We start from the raw sequence: 14,213 nt of genomic DNA on the forward strand, positions 1-14,213 counted from the left end.
CGGAGCTGGGGGAGCCGGGACACGTGCTGCCCCTCTGGAAGGGGACACTGAAGGCGCCAGCTCTTGGGGCAGCTGGGGTATGCTGGCTCGGTGTTCTAATTTCCGTGTTCTCCGCCTTCATCCAGAACCCGATGCTGGGCAGTGTCTGGACTGTGCTGCGCGGCCACGCACGGGGCTGAGGAGGCGACACGGTGTGTGTAGGAGCTGCACGCGGGCGGCCCGGCCTTCGGGGAGCAGGAACTTACTTGAGACGAGATTTAGAATCCCATGATCACTGTAAACGTCACAGGATGCCTGACTCAGAGGCAAGGCTGAAGGAACCCAACCTTCAGTCCTCCCGGCATCAGCACCTTTGTCTGCGCAAAACTTTTGGATCCGTCTTCCCGTCTAAGGCCGCCATTCGATTGGCCATTGCTCCTATCAATCAAAGTCGACCGCACACATTTCCCACTACGATTGGCCTCGGCACCTTTGCCCCGCCTCCAGGCAGACACTCACTTTCACCGGTTTGGGCAAAATGGCACCACTGCCAGTAAGGATGACTGACCTTGATGGTACCAGGCTCTGACCTGAGCCGCCCCGTCCAGCGGAGATAGCTCCATCTTTCGCCAAGCTGGGTCCTCTCCAGGGAGCCCCGTAGCGGACAGGCGCCAATACCAGCCAGCGAGCCGCTCCAGATGCCATCCCGGCACCCGGACCCCAGCGCCTGGCCTGGTGACGCCCTCACAAAGAACGCTGCCCCAAGCCTCGCGAGGCTTTTGGAGCGGACAAGAGGCCCAGCCTCACAGTCGCGCAGTGCGCCTAGTTCCCCCCGCCCTCCTTTTAAAAGAATCCTCACGCAGGGATATTTTTCCCATTGAATTTTTTTTAGAGAGTGGAAGGGAAGGAGGGAGCGGGATGAGAGAGAGAGAACCTCAGTGAGAGAGACACAGGAATTGGTTGCCTCCCAAATGGAACCCGACCAGGGCAGGGGATTGAACCTGCAACCCCAGGATGTGTCCTTGCCTGGGAAGTGAACCTGACACCCTGCAGGGCGCAGGCCGCCACTCTAACCACTGAGCCACCGGCCAGGGCACCCTTTTTTTTCTTCCCTAAACGGAGTGTCTGGAAATGAAACGTTAAGTCACAGGATAGAAACAAACAATGTTTGCCTTTTACCTCCCTGTTACTAACAGAAAGCAGGCCTCCCCGGGCTCCCAGCCTCAGGAATCTCAGCATGGCGTCCAGAACTGCCCAGGGAATGACACTGAGTTGATGAGGCGGCCACGTCAGCTGGGATTACAGTGAGATATTGGGGGTGCCACTGTCCCACCAGCGCAATGCTGTGTCCATGCCTTGAAGAAGTCTCCTTCCAATGGCTTTGCTAAGCAAAAGCGTCACTTGAACTGCAAAGGAATGGGCTTTGTATTTTATCAGGAAGACGAGGGAGTTGGTGTAATCTCCTGGGTGTGGACTTTGAAGGCGATCAGGCCCGGAGCACGAGGATCGAGCAGCGCGCACGCCCGGCCCTTCCCCTTCGGGCCCTTTGGGGTGTTAGGACACTGACCGCTCTGGCACTCGGGGCGCCGCTCACAGAACGTGTAGCCACAGGGGATGCCTGTCAGTGTCCCTTTCATTCCACCGACACCCTCCTGAGGGGCCAAGGACCATGTGGCAATAGAATCCCAAGACTGATTCTCCTGAGGCCCAGAAGGCACCCCGGAAACCAGAACCCTGGGGCTTTCACAGAAGATGTCACGGAAATGGTAAATGTACTTACTAAGGGTATTGACCCCGATGGTCATCACACACATGCAAATTAAAGCCGGCAAATGTGTGCCTGGAGGTGTGAGCACAGGGGTAACGTAAGTGGACTTAAAAAGGACTAGTGCCCTGGCGGGTGTAGCTCAGTGGTTAGAGCGTCGGCCGGAGCACAGAAGGGTCTCGGTTCCATTCCGGGTCAAGAGCATGTACACTGGGTTACAGAACTGATCCCCAGCCCTGGTTGGGGCATGTCCGGGAGGCAACCAATTTCTGTGTCTCTCTCACATCGATGTTTCTCTCTCCCTCTTCCCTTACCCTTCCATTCTCTCTAAAATCAATGGACAAAATATCCTCGGGTGCGGATTAACATAAAGATAAAAAATAGAAATAATAAGGTTAGGATGTTACAAATTATTATATATAACTAGAGGCCCAATGCACAAAATCTGTGCAAGAGTAGGCCTTCCTTCCCCCGGCTGCGGGCACTGGCTTCCCTCTGGTACCTGGGACCCAGGCTTCCTTCACAGCCCTGGCTTCATCAGGAAGGTCGTCCGGAAGGTTGTCGGGAAGGACGTCTGGTCTAATGAGCATATTACACTTTTCTTATTACAGATAGTATTCAGATGATATAATATGCATCTGAAACAAAAAAACAGTTCAGGAATCCCCTCCTGCTCCGCCCCAACCCCCACCCCAGCCCCACCTCTCCCTGGCTCCCTCCTCGGCTCTGACCTAAATTAAAAAAAAAAAATAGTTCAGTGTAAAATGAAAAGACATGCTTAGGTCACCCCTGGGGAAGGGGACCTCAGCTAAGAGGCTGTCCCTGAGCATGAGTCCTCCCCTCCCCGACTCGTGGGCAGCCTCCCGGGAGGAGCACTGTGTTTTCCCCGGGGCTCAGTGTCTTATGGGGGCTCTGACCACTGCTTTCTGGAGCCCGCAGAGAACTCAGAGGGAAGTATCCGGGCCAGCGCTGCCACTCCTTTTGGGGTGCCAGTCCCGAGAAAGACGAGGGAGGCAGATAATTACACCAGGCCGCCCAGGAGGCCGCCAGCCTGTAGGTGCTGCAAGGAAAAGCTTCCTACGGGCGGCCTGGAGCACAAACACCGTCATTCACAACAACACTTTGTTTGCAGGGCGTTTAAGAGATTTTCCCAAGACTTCTCATAGAGGAGAGCGCATTTGGTCCTGAGATAAGCTGTTCGGCCTTTTCAAGGACGGGGCTGAGCTCAGACACACTGGGCGCAGAGCAGGCGGGGCTGCAGCTTCGGTTCCCATAGCATCGCTAGGGTGTGACCTGGGGAGAATTACTCCCATTTTTCTGAACTTTAATTTTCTCACTGCTGAATGGAGACACGAAGAACAGAAAAGGACAATATACTCGGAATGCCTAGCTTGGTGAGGGCCGCGTGGGGAGCCCTGCCTGCATGGTGTTTGTTATCAGTTATTCTGTCCCGTGGACGCGGTGAGTGGTGACGACGCCCTGACTGGAACACAGCACCTGCTGGTTCAGGCCTTTTCCTCTGTACAGGTTTGGTTGGATAAAATAACACCACAGCCCACCGATGCTGCAGAGAACATCTGTGGACGTGGGCAAGGCCCCCCTCCGCTCCTCCGCCCCCCCCCCCCACCCAGGGCTGGAAGAAGAAGAGGACACGCAGCTTCGTGGCACCCTGACCTCAGCTGAGGGCATGAACCCCAGGGCCCCCTAAGCCGGCACCTGCCATTGGCGCCTGTTGATCTAACAGGATACCACCGCCTCTGGGAAGCGTCGGTTTCCCTGGAAATGTTCTACTCTCTGGCAGTTTTGTGTGTCACACAGTCCTTTGTTCTGGGCCTGGTGATTAAAAATGGACTCTCACGGGTTCCTGGCTGTGTGACGTTGGAACAGTGACCCCCAGGCTGCGACGTTAACGGCCACTTCCTTTTTCTTATTCTGTGCCTTTTAGTGGGAAGATTTTGAAATCAACTATCCTGGTAACACGATGACCCAGGAAATTTGAAAGACAGAATGGGCCACACAAATCCCCCCATGAGCCTGTCCCAGGGTAACTGGGCTTACAGAGAGGAGCAGGGACTGCTCACGTTCAGAGGACATTTCAATGACTCGCTTCCCGGGAATAGCTGCAGCTCTCAGCTGGTTTAAAGACACATGAGCTGTCAGCGATGCAGGAACTCAGGTTAATTAAATAACCCATGGACATGCAATCACAATTTTTTTAGATCGGGGAGTTTACCGGAATTTCACGGAGCCTGCACGTGAACACGATATGGTGGGTGTTGTGCCCAGATTTCAAGGTTCCCAAATGGCCCAGCAAGGAGCCAGCGAGTCCGATGCAAAAGCAAAGAGTCTTTCATTTCGTACCTGTTCGGCTCCCCAACCACACTCACCGATGCAACGGTAAGCCCCAGTGGCCGATAGAGAGCGAGGCCTGATGGGATTGTGGGTTTTATAGTAAAAACCTTTTATGCATACTAGAGGCCCCCGTGGGGGTCCCTCCTCTGGCCTGCGGGGCTCGGACATGTCCTGAGGGGTCCCGGATGGTGAGAGGGACAAGGGACCCCACTGGTGCACAAATCTGGGCACCAGGCCTCTAGTTATAGGTCAAATTGTTTTTCTTGAAATCTTGTTTACGGCATGTAACATATTTTAAATAGTTTTTCAAGAAAAAGAGAAAGAAAATGCCAAAGAAATGAAAAATGAAAATAAATAAAATAGAGCTTAGTAGAGGTTTTCAAACGAGCAATAGCATTCATGTGTTGGACTTACTGGAGCACCTGCAGTGATTCCGAGGGGACGTGCACACAGCTCTGCAGGCCTGCTGTCTGATGGATCCAGGAGCCGAGGGCAGCTCGGGGGCGGCCCACAGGCTCGGGACAGACCCTGGGACAGACTCTGGGCCCCACGAGGACGCCCCTGTCGCCACAGGCTTGGAGCGGAAGGCCGTCCCTGAGCGCGTCATGGCCGGTGTCCGTCCTGCCGCGGGGAAGGCTGCAGCGCCAAGTGCACAGTGACCACCTGGGCCGCGTTCCGTGGACGCTGGACCGGCAGCGGGAGGTCGGGGTCCGTGGCTCTCACTCCCCATCGGGACCTTCTGTCTGAGCCGAACCCTGTGGCTGAGGAGGTTGCGGGTCCGGGAAGCCCTGGAGCAGAGCCCTGAGCGGGGCCACATAGGGCGGGGCCGTGGCCGGGTCCAGCGCCCTCTGCAGGGAGGAGGGTGGCCTGGCCGGTGAGGGGGCGTCTTCCTCAGACACAAACCCCGACTAGGAAGGCGCCTCCCTCCTGGAGCCACTGGTGCGGGCAGAGCGGGGGTCGCGGCCCAGAGGACCTGGGGCCTGAGCAGGGCGGTCCTCAGCCCGCGCCCCAGGGCCCCGCGGCCCCCACTCGCCATCTTCCCTGCAGAAGCCTCCTGGCTGCCCTGGCCGTGCGCTGCCAGCAGCCACACAGGTCGGACAGTGCCCACACCTCCAAGTTGTTGGCTCCACAGGCTCCAGGCTGACTTCCGGGAGGGGCGGGACTTCCGCGCAGTGGGCGGTACCTGCGAGGGCCCGTTGTGCGCCACCTCGTGGCGGGAGGCGGCAGCACAGGGAAGTGTCAGCAGCCAGGTGCCTCCTGGGGGAGCTCTGTGCTCTGAGCTGGGGCAGCAGGGGCTGCTCTAGCTCCCACAGCAAAGCCCTGCAGGTCCCAGTGCAGACGCCTCCGCCTGCCCCGCCATGGAGGGGCCCTGCTGCTCGCAGGCATCACGTAGGCACACGTGGGCGTAGGGACTTGGAGACCATGCCCACAGGGAATGTGCCCTTGGCCTGGGCGCCTATTGGCCAGAATTGACGGGAAATTTCTACTCAGCTTGCTGTTGCCACTCAACCCCGGGCCTCGTGCCTCCGTGTGCCGTGTGGGGCCTCTTCTGTGGTGTGTTCTGTGCCCCCGGTCCATGCGGATGGGACAGAGTGGCCGTGGCCTTGTTGAGAACGGCCTTGGCCTGTGGACTCCAGGTCAGAGGGGTCTCAGGGTCTGGGGTGGGTGGGCCTCACTGAGTGACAGGTGTCCTGGTGGAGGGAAATGAGACTCGCTGGCAGAGAGAAGGTCATATGACTTGGACGCAGAGATGGGTGGGCGGATGGGGCTCCCAGCCCGGGAACCGAGGACAGCTGGCTCCACCTGAAGCTGCGAGAGGTTTTCCCTGCAGCACCAGGAGGACCAGCCTTGCCCTCTCCCTGATCCCGGGGCTGAGAGTCTCACAGGCAGCGTGGAGAGCTCCGGTCCCTGCCCACCTGCCCGGTCACTGCCTCCTGGGCTCCTGGAGAGAAGCCACAGGAGAGGAAGGGGCTCCAGGCTGGGGCTGAGGAGCAGGAGGAGGGGTGCCTGGGGCGCTGGCTCATCCCTGATGCCCTGGGCACCTCCCATCCTATACCCTGACCTGTGGACCTGGGTTTATATCTGCCCAGAGGGCCTGAGGACCAGGGTGCAGGGCCGTGCGAGGGAGACTCAAGAGCAGGCGTGACAAAGCTCCTCTTAGGTCTGAGCCCACCTCCTCTAGTGCTGCCTGTACTCAGCACCCTCACTACCCCCACCCAAGTCTCTACAGCGTCTCCCTTCTGTCTTACACCCTGGAGCCCATGACTCTTTCTCATGCAATGGTTTCTCTGGTGCTAATTGGGAAGAGGGAGTCAGTCGCCCCCTTTCACAGGAACCAAATGAAGTGAATCCATTTATTCCCAAGGAGTGCTGACAAGGGCTCTGGCACAGAGGAGCTGCTCAGTGAATGAATGCCAGCGCCCTCCGCAGGCACTCAGGGCAGATGGTGGACAGGAAGTTCTGTTTCTCTGCTCCTGGTGAAAGGCCTGGTCGCAAACATAAGACAGTTCAAGAATGACACGGAGGCTGACAGGTGAGAGCTTGGGACAGGGTGCTGGTGTGCACGCATGTGTGCACGAGAGAGAGAGAGGGAGGGAGAGAGAGAGAGAGTGGGTATGTGTGTGTTTGCAGGACATGCAGTGTTTCCTAGGCTGTCATCCTAGAACTAGCTTAGGGAAAATGCATGAATCTATTTTAATGAAAAGGTAAGTGCAAATGTCCAAGCTGCTCCTGTGCCAGCTCACACTCAAATGGAGAGTGAGCGCCTGTTCGCCACACCCCCTCCATCATTGACTCCTTCCTGGGTTTTCATCTGTGCCCATCTGGTAGGTGGAAGGTCAGCATAGAGAGACCCTGTGAGAAGGGAAGGGATACGGGGGACCCTAGGCTGCAAGGTCACCCAACCCTCTTCTTCAGCTCCCTCCAGCCAGCCACCCAGCCACACCCAGCTGTTTTCCCCCCTGAGCCTGGGGAGAACATTCGGGCAGACCCTGGGAGCCTCCCAGTCTCTTCTCCCATCCTTGTGACCATGGTCCTGCCGCTCCTCCTGCGGGTCCTCTTCGGTGCACGCGCTGGCAGAGGGCTCACTCTCACCCTCGCAGGCCCCTGCCATTCAGCCCACCCTACCAGGCAGTGGCCCTGGCTGAGCTGCAGCAGCCTGTGCTGCTGCTGAGAGCCCATGGGTGTGTCCAGGGGCTTCAGAGGCCACGTGATACACACAGACATGGCTAACAATTAACTCATATGAACTTGGGATTCAATAAATTATATTAAAAGCAAAGGTGGTAACCCTGGCCGGTGTCGCTCAGGTGGTTGGGCATTGATTGTCCTGTGCTCCCAAAGGTCACCGATTCCATTCCCAGTCAGGGTTCAGGCCCAGGTTGCATGTTCAGTCCATGGTAGGGGTGTTGGCAGAGGCAACTGGTCAATGTCTCTCTCTCTCTCTTTCTCTCCCTAATCCTCTTTCTAAAATCAATAAAAACATAATAAGAAAGAAAGGTTATAAATACTCAAAACTTGCCCCTTGGCCTTGTTGGCGTGGCTCAGTGGTGAGCAGAAACCAATGAAACAGGAGGTCACGGTTCAATTCCCAGTCAAGGGCACATGCCTGGATTGCAGGCTTGATCCCCAGTGGGGGGTGTACAGGAGGCAGCCAATATATGATTTTCTCATCATTGATGTTTCTCTTTTCTCTCACTCTCTCTCCCTTCCTTTCTGAAATCAATAAAAATAGATTTAAAAAAACACAAAAATCCAAAACTGGTTACTTGGAATTTTTTCCCTGTTACCCATACTCTTGGGGTTATTCAGACCTATCGTACCTGGGTGGAGGTGATATTATAGAGCAGGGTGGACCATACATCTATCCCCAGGTTCGTGGTCGGGACACCATGTCAGCAGCCTGAAATCACCTCTGGTGAAAATATTTGCACCCTAGGAATTGGCCAGTGTTACCAAATCGCGACTTGATTTGTTTTCTTCTGTGCCTGTGGTCTCTAGACTTGAGAAAGTGATGCAGAAAATGTTAATAGTGAAGATTAAACCTGAAAGTGTGCCCTGGGTGAATATTATGACACGTAAATCGTCTCTCTGGTTTTTAAAAAGACCTCTGTAGGCCTTGCAGTGTCAACACATTATAAGAATTGAGGGACTGGGCTGGCATTCAGAAAAGCACTACCTGACTGAGTAGTCACTCACATCATGAACAAAAGAGTGAGCATCTCATAGGCACCTCCAGTTTGTCTTACTTGCTTACATAACAGCAAGCATCACCCAACATTCTCATTGGAATGACACTCATCCGTCAGTTGAGGGCAAGCATAGGGTAGCTATAAATTCACCTGTTTGGCAAAAATCAAGAAGAGCTTTCGAAGGGAGTCAATGGGCTGTGTATCTACATGTTTATATTCTCGTGTGTGTGTGTGTGTGTGTGTGTGTGTGTGTGTTTATGTGTGTGTGTCTCTATGTGTGTCTGTGTTTGTGTATGTGTGTGTGGACATATAAACACACTCCCTCCTCTTCCTCTGGTTGGTTGATAAACATGTGGCTGGATGCTTCTTTCCCGAGGTGTGTCTGACCTTTTCCCATTTTCTCACTTTCCTGCTCTCCCCAGGGGGAGCCCCTCTGGTGCCACAGGTGACCCCGCCCTCTCTGCAGGCAGACCTCAGCCCTGAGCAGTCACGTGGATGTTTACCACCCCCCAGAGCACACAGCTCCCAGCCAGTGCAGAGAGGTGGGGTCCTGGAGCTCAGGAGGGCCTCGTTTGGGTGCTCCCTCAGCCATAGGACCCCATGGCACAACCCTGGGAGGACCACCCCCTGGGTTGGGTGGTATGTGAGTGAGAAGTCAGAGTTGGGAGCAACTGGGGGAGTGAGGGATAGGACACGGGGAAGGGAGGGCGATGCCCAGCATGGTCTGGGGCAAGGGGACAGAGGGGATGAGAGGAGGAGCAGAGAGGCTTTGGTGGGGGAGGAGCGTGAACGGTGTGCTGAGCATTGTGGGGTGGAGGTGTCTTTGGGACCTACAAGCTGGGAACAGATCAGGCGGTTCCCAGGAGAGGCCTGGCCTAGCGGTGCTGGGAGTCTTCTGGGAAGATGGCAGTGAAAGCTGTAGGTACGACCAGCTTGTCTGGGGCTGGAGGGGGATGAGAGCGGGTGGGGTACACCCCGCGGTGAGTCACATGGAACACATAGTCCGCAGAAGGATGGGTGTAGCTAGTGTGGAAGCTGAGGGAGGGAGGTTCACAAAGGTAGGTCAGCGGGGTGGATGCCAGAGGTGTCAGGGGCTGAGAAGTTGTGGGAGGCAGGCAGACCAGTTGGCCAGGCCCTGCCAAGACCCAGGGACAGGGCTGTCAGGGGGACCTGGGATGAGAACAGTCAGCTAAGAAGGGCGGGCACATTCCAGATCCATTCCACACCCAGGTTCAGGAGAGCGAACACCTGTGGGAAGTGGAGAGAGGAGGGGTCCAGCCCGCACCCCAGGTTTTGGCTTCTGTGATTGACAGCTGGTGGCCTTGGTTAAGCAGGGAGCCCAGAGGAGTCAGGGACAGTGGAGAAGCCTGCAGCCTGGGCAGGGGGTCTAAGGCAGCGACCTCAGGCCTGAAGCTCAGGAGCAGTCAGTGCTGGGGAGCAGGTGGCTCAGCCTTGCAGAGGGGCAGGGAGGGGGCTGCCTCCATGGTGGAACCGGGGAGCAAGCACACAGGGAGCTTCAATGAGTGTTTGTGGAAAGGATGAGGGGGGACCCAGGGACCGGCCAGTATGCGCCCTGAAGAGCTGTCCCAGAGGGGAGAGAATCAGGGGACAGAGGCTGAGAGCTCCCAGGGGTAACCGGTCAGGTTCAGACCCTGCAACAGCCAATGGCGGAGGGGAGGCGGCCTGCAGGGGTCCACCCGCTCAGTTTGGCTCCCATCTTTGGGGAGGGCAGCTCGCAGAGGGGGCGGCTCCCCCAGGGGCAGGGCCTCGGAAAGAAGGGGAAAGGAGGCCACAGGAAGCACCTTACAGAAGAGGCTGGTGAGGGAGGAGGGACACGCAGGCGGCAGCTGGACGGGCTGCCATGAGGTCAGGTCAGGGGGGATCTTCACCTGTCGTCCTCCTCCCTCCTCGGCCTCTTCCTAGTTGAGTGGCCTTGGAAAACCCAAGGATCATTTTTTTTTTAATATATTTTATTGATTTTTTACAGAGAAGAAGGGAGAGAGATAGAGAGTCAGAAACATCGATGAGAGAGAAACATCGATCAGCTGCCTCCTGCACATCTCCCACTGGGGATGTGCCTGCAACCCAGGTATATGCCCTTGACCGGAATCGAACCTGGGACCTTTCAGTCCGCAGGCCGACGCTCTATCCACTGAGCCAAACCGGTTTCGGCCCCAAGGATCATTTTAAGCTGAGCTCCTGCTGTGATAGAAATCCCAAATCAAAATGGGATTCCACTTAGAGGGACTTAAAATACACCAAGGCCTGGGAAGAGGATACACGGGGAGCCCGGAGCTCGGGCATCGCTGCCAGTGATGAGCGGTGAGGAAATCCAGGACTCAATTCTACTCCAACTCATTTTATTACAAACCCATCTTTGTATTCCAGAATCAATGGCTAATCAGTACAGGTCACAGCACTCGGAGACAGAACACATTTGCACACCCAGTTCTTTGTCAGCACATTAAGGCCAAAGGAAAACCTCTTTATAGAGCCCCGGTCCCCAGGCCAAGCCCATCCCAGGAGAGCACCTTAGGAAACCGGAAACCATGTGTCAGGAAACTGGCCATATACACACTAGAGGTGTGACTCCTAAAGAGAAAGATTGATGCCAGCTGATGTCAATATAGCCTGTCCCCCCCAAAAGGTAAAAAGAGGTAGGGCTGCTGATGGAAAATGAGTCCCCATTGGATGTAAATATGGGCTGTCCCCCAAAAAGGTAAAGAGAGGTTGGGCTGCTGATGGACAATGAGTCCCCATTGAATGTAAATATGGGCTGTCCCCCAAAAAGGTAAAGAGAGGTCAGGCTTCTAATGGACAATGAGTCCCCATTGAATGTAAATACAGGCTGTCCCCCAAAACAGGTACAAAGAGGTCAGACAAGTGATGGAAAATTCTCTCCATTGAATGTACATGTAGTATCCCCCCAAAATGTAGACACATTAAGAGCTGATAACGCACTTAATTTTCACTTCTTTTCAGTTTGAACAGATTTGAAGAAATCAGTGAAGACGGTAAGATTTGAACGAAGAGCATGTCTCCACAGGACTTTTTATGGGGACACAGAAAAATTAAAGTTGAGGGGACGCAACACCCAGCAGTCGAGGAATCAAGGGCAGTTATTGAGAGATATGCGTACAAACACCTAACCGAAGGAACGATTCTTGATGTGTGCGGCTCCATGGCTGCGTCAGTTGTGGTCCAGGCGCTGCTGCTGCTGAAGCAATGGAACCGCAAACACCGAGAATCGCTGCGTTCCGTGTTTCTGCGCATCCTCTGTCCACAGCGGCCCTGGATGCCTGGACTGGGGCCCGTTCGGGACCAGACACTTCATCCTGGATGTGTCCCCATCACAAAGTCCAGAGGATACATCTTCTTGGTTCCAAGCTGAGTCTGGCTTCACCCATTACATCAAATCCGCTAACCCTGAAAAGGAGGGAAAATTGAGTTCTCAGCTGTTAAAGTGTGTGTACATTTGGTGGACAGCCAGCCTGTGGTACATCCATTTGGGGGACACCTCAAAACACATATATTCCATGAGTGCCTACACGGGTATGGAATATAGTAAATTGGGTTTCTATCCCGGGGAGTGACTCAGAAACAAAGACTCAAAGTGTCATCCTCGATGGTGGACACCGGGGGCTACAGCCACGTTAGCGACCAGGCTGTACCCGCCTCTCGCACACGCTCCCCTCTGCACACTGTGGCCTCTGCTGGGAGGGGCGGGCAGGGCTTCTCTGCGCCAGGCGGGGCAGAGCCCATGATGGTAGAAAAGTGAACCCGGGGGCAGGTCCGGGGCCCAGGAGCCAGCTGGAGAGAGGCACAGCCTGAGGCCACCTGCCTGGAAGGCCTCGGGCCCCGGGCTCAGGAGTGTGGGGCCCAGGCCTGGCTCGGCAATGCTCTGGCGTATCAGTGAGCCCGACTCCAAGGTCCACCCAGGGCCGCGAGTTCTTGGTCGTCAGGCCAGTCTGGGCTTCTCCTGGGAGCCCCAGGCTTCTGGAGATGGAGTCAAGTCCGGACCACAGGGCCCAGCCCTGAGAGCGTGCCTTCATGTACCTGCTCACCCACAGCAGCACACACATGGACGCTTTCATGGAGGTCAGGTTGCTGACACATGTTGTAAGGGGCACAGCATCTGCCTCAGGGAGTGTGTTTGTGACTGCACTGTGAGCATCCCCGGGCCAACGTGGATTTGTTCAAAGAGACCAGTTTCTGAAGGGTCAGACGTGTGCAGCCATCGTGGGAGTGTGACCCTAGGGTCCGGCAGAGCCTTGTCACTCACCGAAAGATGGGAGCAGCGGCGGGAACACTTCTTCATTCCAAAGTCGCTCCCGGCCCCTCCGGCCGATGGGAGAGGGGGCCCTGGTGGTCAGAAGGGGCGTCAGGAGTTTGAAGGCTCAGGGGCTGCGGGTCCAAAAGACCAGTCACCCACGGCCACGCTCATCTTCTGAGCTCCACCTGCTGGTCCCACGCAGCTGTGGCGACACCCGCCTGCTCTCTAAGTTGTTCCCATGACTGACGTTCTCAGGGGCCCGTTGGCGTGGGAGCCACGTCGGGTGACTTGCGTGGGCTCTTGGCAGGGAGCCCCTCCCTGTGGTCCTGCCCTGGACCCGTCGGGCTCTGAGAAGCTGACACTGCCAGGACAGGGGCCACGGTGGCCACGTGCCCTGAACGTCCGGGGCTGAGGCCTCGTCCTGGCAGCCGGGGCTGCAGTCACTGTGTGGTGCTGGGGCTGGAGCTGCTGTGGCCGCCACCTCCCGTGGCCATGGCGGGGCCGTGGAGGAGGCTGCAGGGGAGCCAGCCTCTCCTCCTTTGGGGGAGCCAGTGAGAAGCGCCTCCTGTCCAGTGGTTGGCACTGGGGACCCTGGCGGTGAAGGAGCTGGGGCAGAGGGTGTGGCTGGCTGTTTCTGCCCTCGAGTCCTCAGAACCCCCGCCTTCAGGTGACTCCTGTTTGCCGGCCTGTGGCCTGAGGTCCCAAGCAGCTGGGCTGAGGCTAGGCTGACTGCCCTATTTAGGGACAGGCACCAGCGGGCAGCTGTGTGGGAGGTGGGGGGGAAAGGGGGGAATGGGGTGGCCTGGCTCTGCCCAGAGAAAGGCTCTGAGGAGGCAGGGCTGCCTCAGGGCGCACTGGGTGGGCCTCGGGCTCAGCAGGTCTCCAGTTGGGCTTCACATACCGCCCGGCCTTCAGCAGCTTCCCCCGCAGGGGCTGACAGTCCTTCTGCGGGCACAGAGCTGGAGGGCATCCTCCCTTTGCTACTGGCAGGTGCGCCTGCCTGGCCCCCGGGGGTCAGGAGATGAAGGTGTTTCTGAGCAGGTACCTTGGCAGGTCATCGGGCACCTGGGAGTGTCCTACAGAGAAGAGAGGAACGATGGAGAGGACTTAGTGAGGGCAGGAGGGTTCTCGGAGAGCCCTCCCCTCCCAGGGCCGCCCCTCACAGGCCACATGGCCAGGACCAAAGTTTCCGCTCCTGCTCAGCCTGTTCACAGCCTAGCGTCACCCCAGCTCCAGCAGCGCCTTTGGTCAGGACGCCAGGCCTGGGTGCTGGGTCAGCAGAGGCATCTGAGTGGTCAAGGCTGCCTCCGTGGAGGGCCCCTCCCTTCAGTATCCGGTCTCCAGGGATGCTTCATCCAGGTCTAGGCGTCACCTGGGGGTGTGTCTGTGAAGCTCAGAAATGGCATGCCATGTTTCTGTGAGGACCTCCGTGTCTTTCCTGCACTTTTCACAGGGTCTGGCCCTACAGGGTGAAGGAGCACTGGCAGAGGGGAAATCAGCGCGCCCCTCACCGCCCCAGTCCCACCGGGGAGCGAGCAGAACCGGCCTGGAAGTGCGGCAGCTCCGGGTGGAGGCATCTCAGGCTCCTAGTGACAGGACTCGGCGCAGATGGAGAGGCCGGGACGGTCCAGTCACAGCTCAGCCTCCAGCTGAC

At 56.8% G+C, this 14,213-nt stretch overlaps 1 long non-coding RNA gene across 1 annotated transcript; it reads right to left on the reverse strand.

The window, feature by feature from the left end:
* Nucleotides 1-10,633: 10,633 nt before the first annotated feature.
* Nucleotides 10,634-13,281, reverse strand: LOC308512569. Its single transcript, XR_013995476.1, has 3 exons — nucleotides 12,343-13,281; nucleotides 11,432-11,712; nucleotides 10,634-11,334 (listed from the first exon to the last, which is right to left on the reverse strand). It is a non-coding gene; the product is annotated as an uncharacterized lncRNA (long non-coding RNA).
* Between the last annotated feature and the right edge of the window lie 932 nt (nucleotides 13,282-14,213).

Source organism: Myotis nattereri (assembly GCF_964212035.1).
Source record: "Myotis nattereri genome assembly, contig: HAP1_SCAFFOLD_164, whole genome shotgun sequence".
NCBI classification, from domain to species: domain Eukaryota; kingdom Metazoa; phylum Chordata; class Mammalia; order Chiroptera; family Vespertilionidae; genus Myotis; species Myotis nattereri.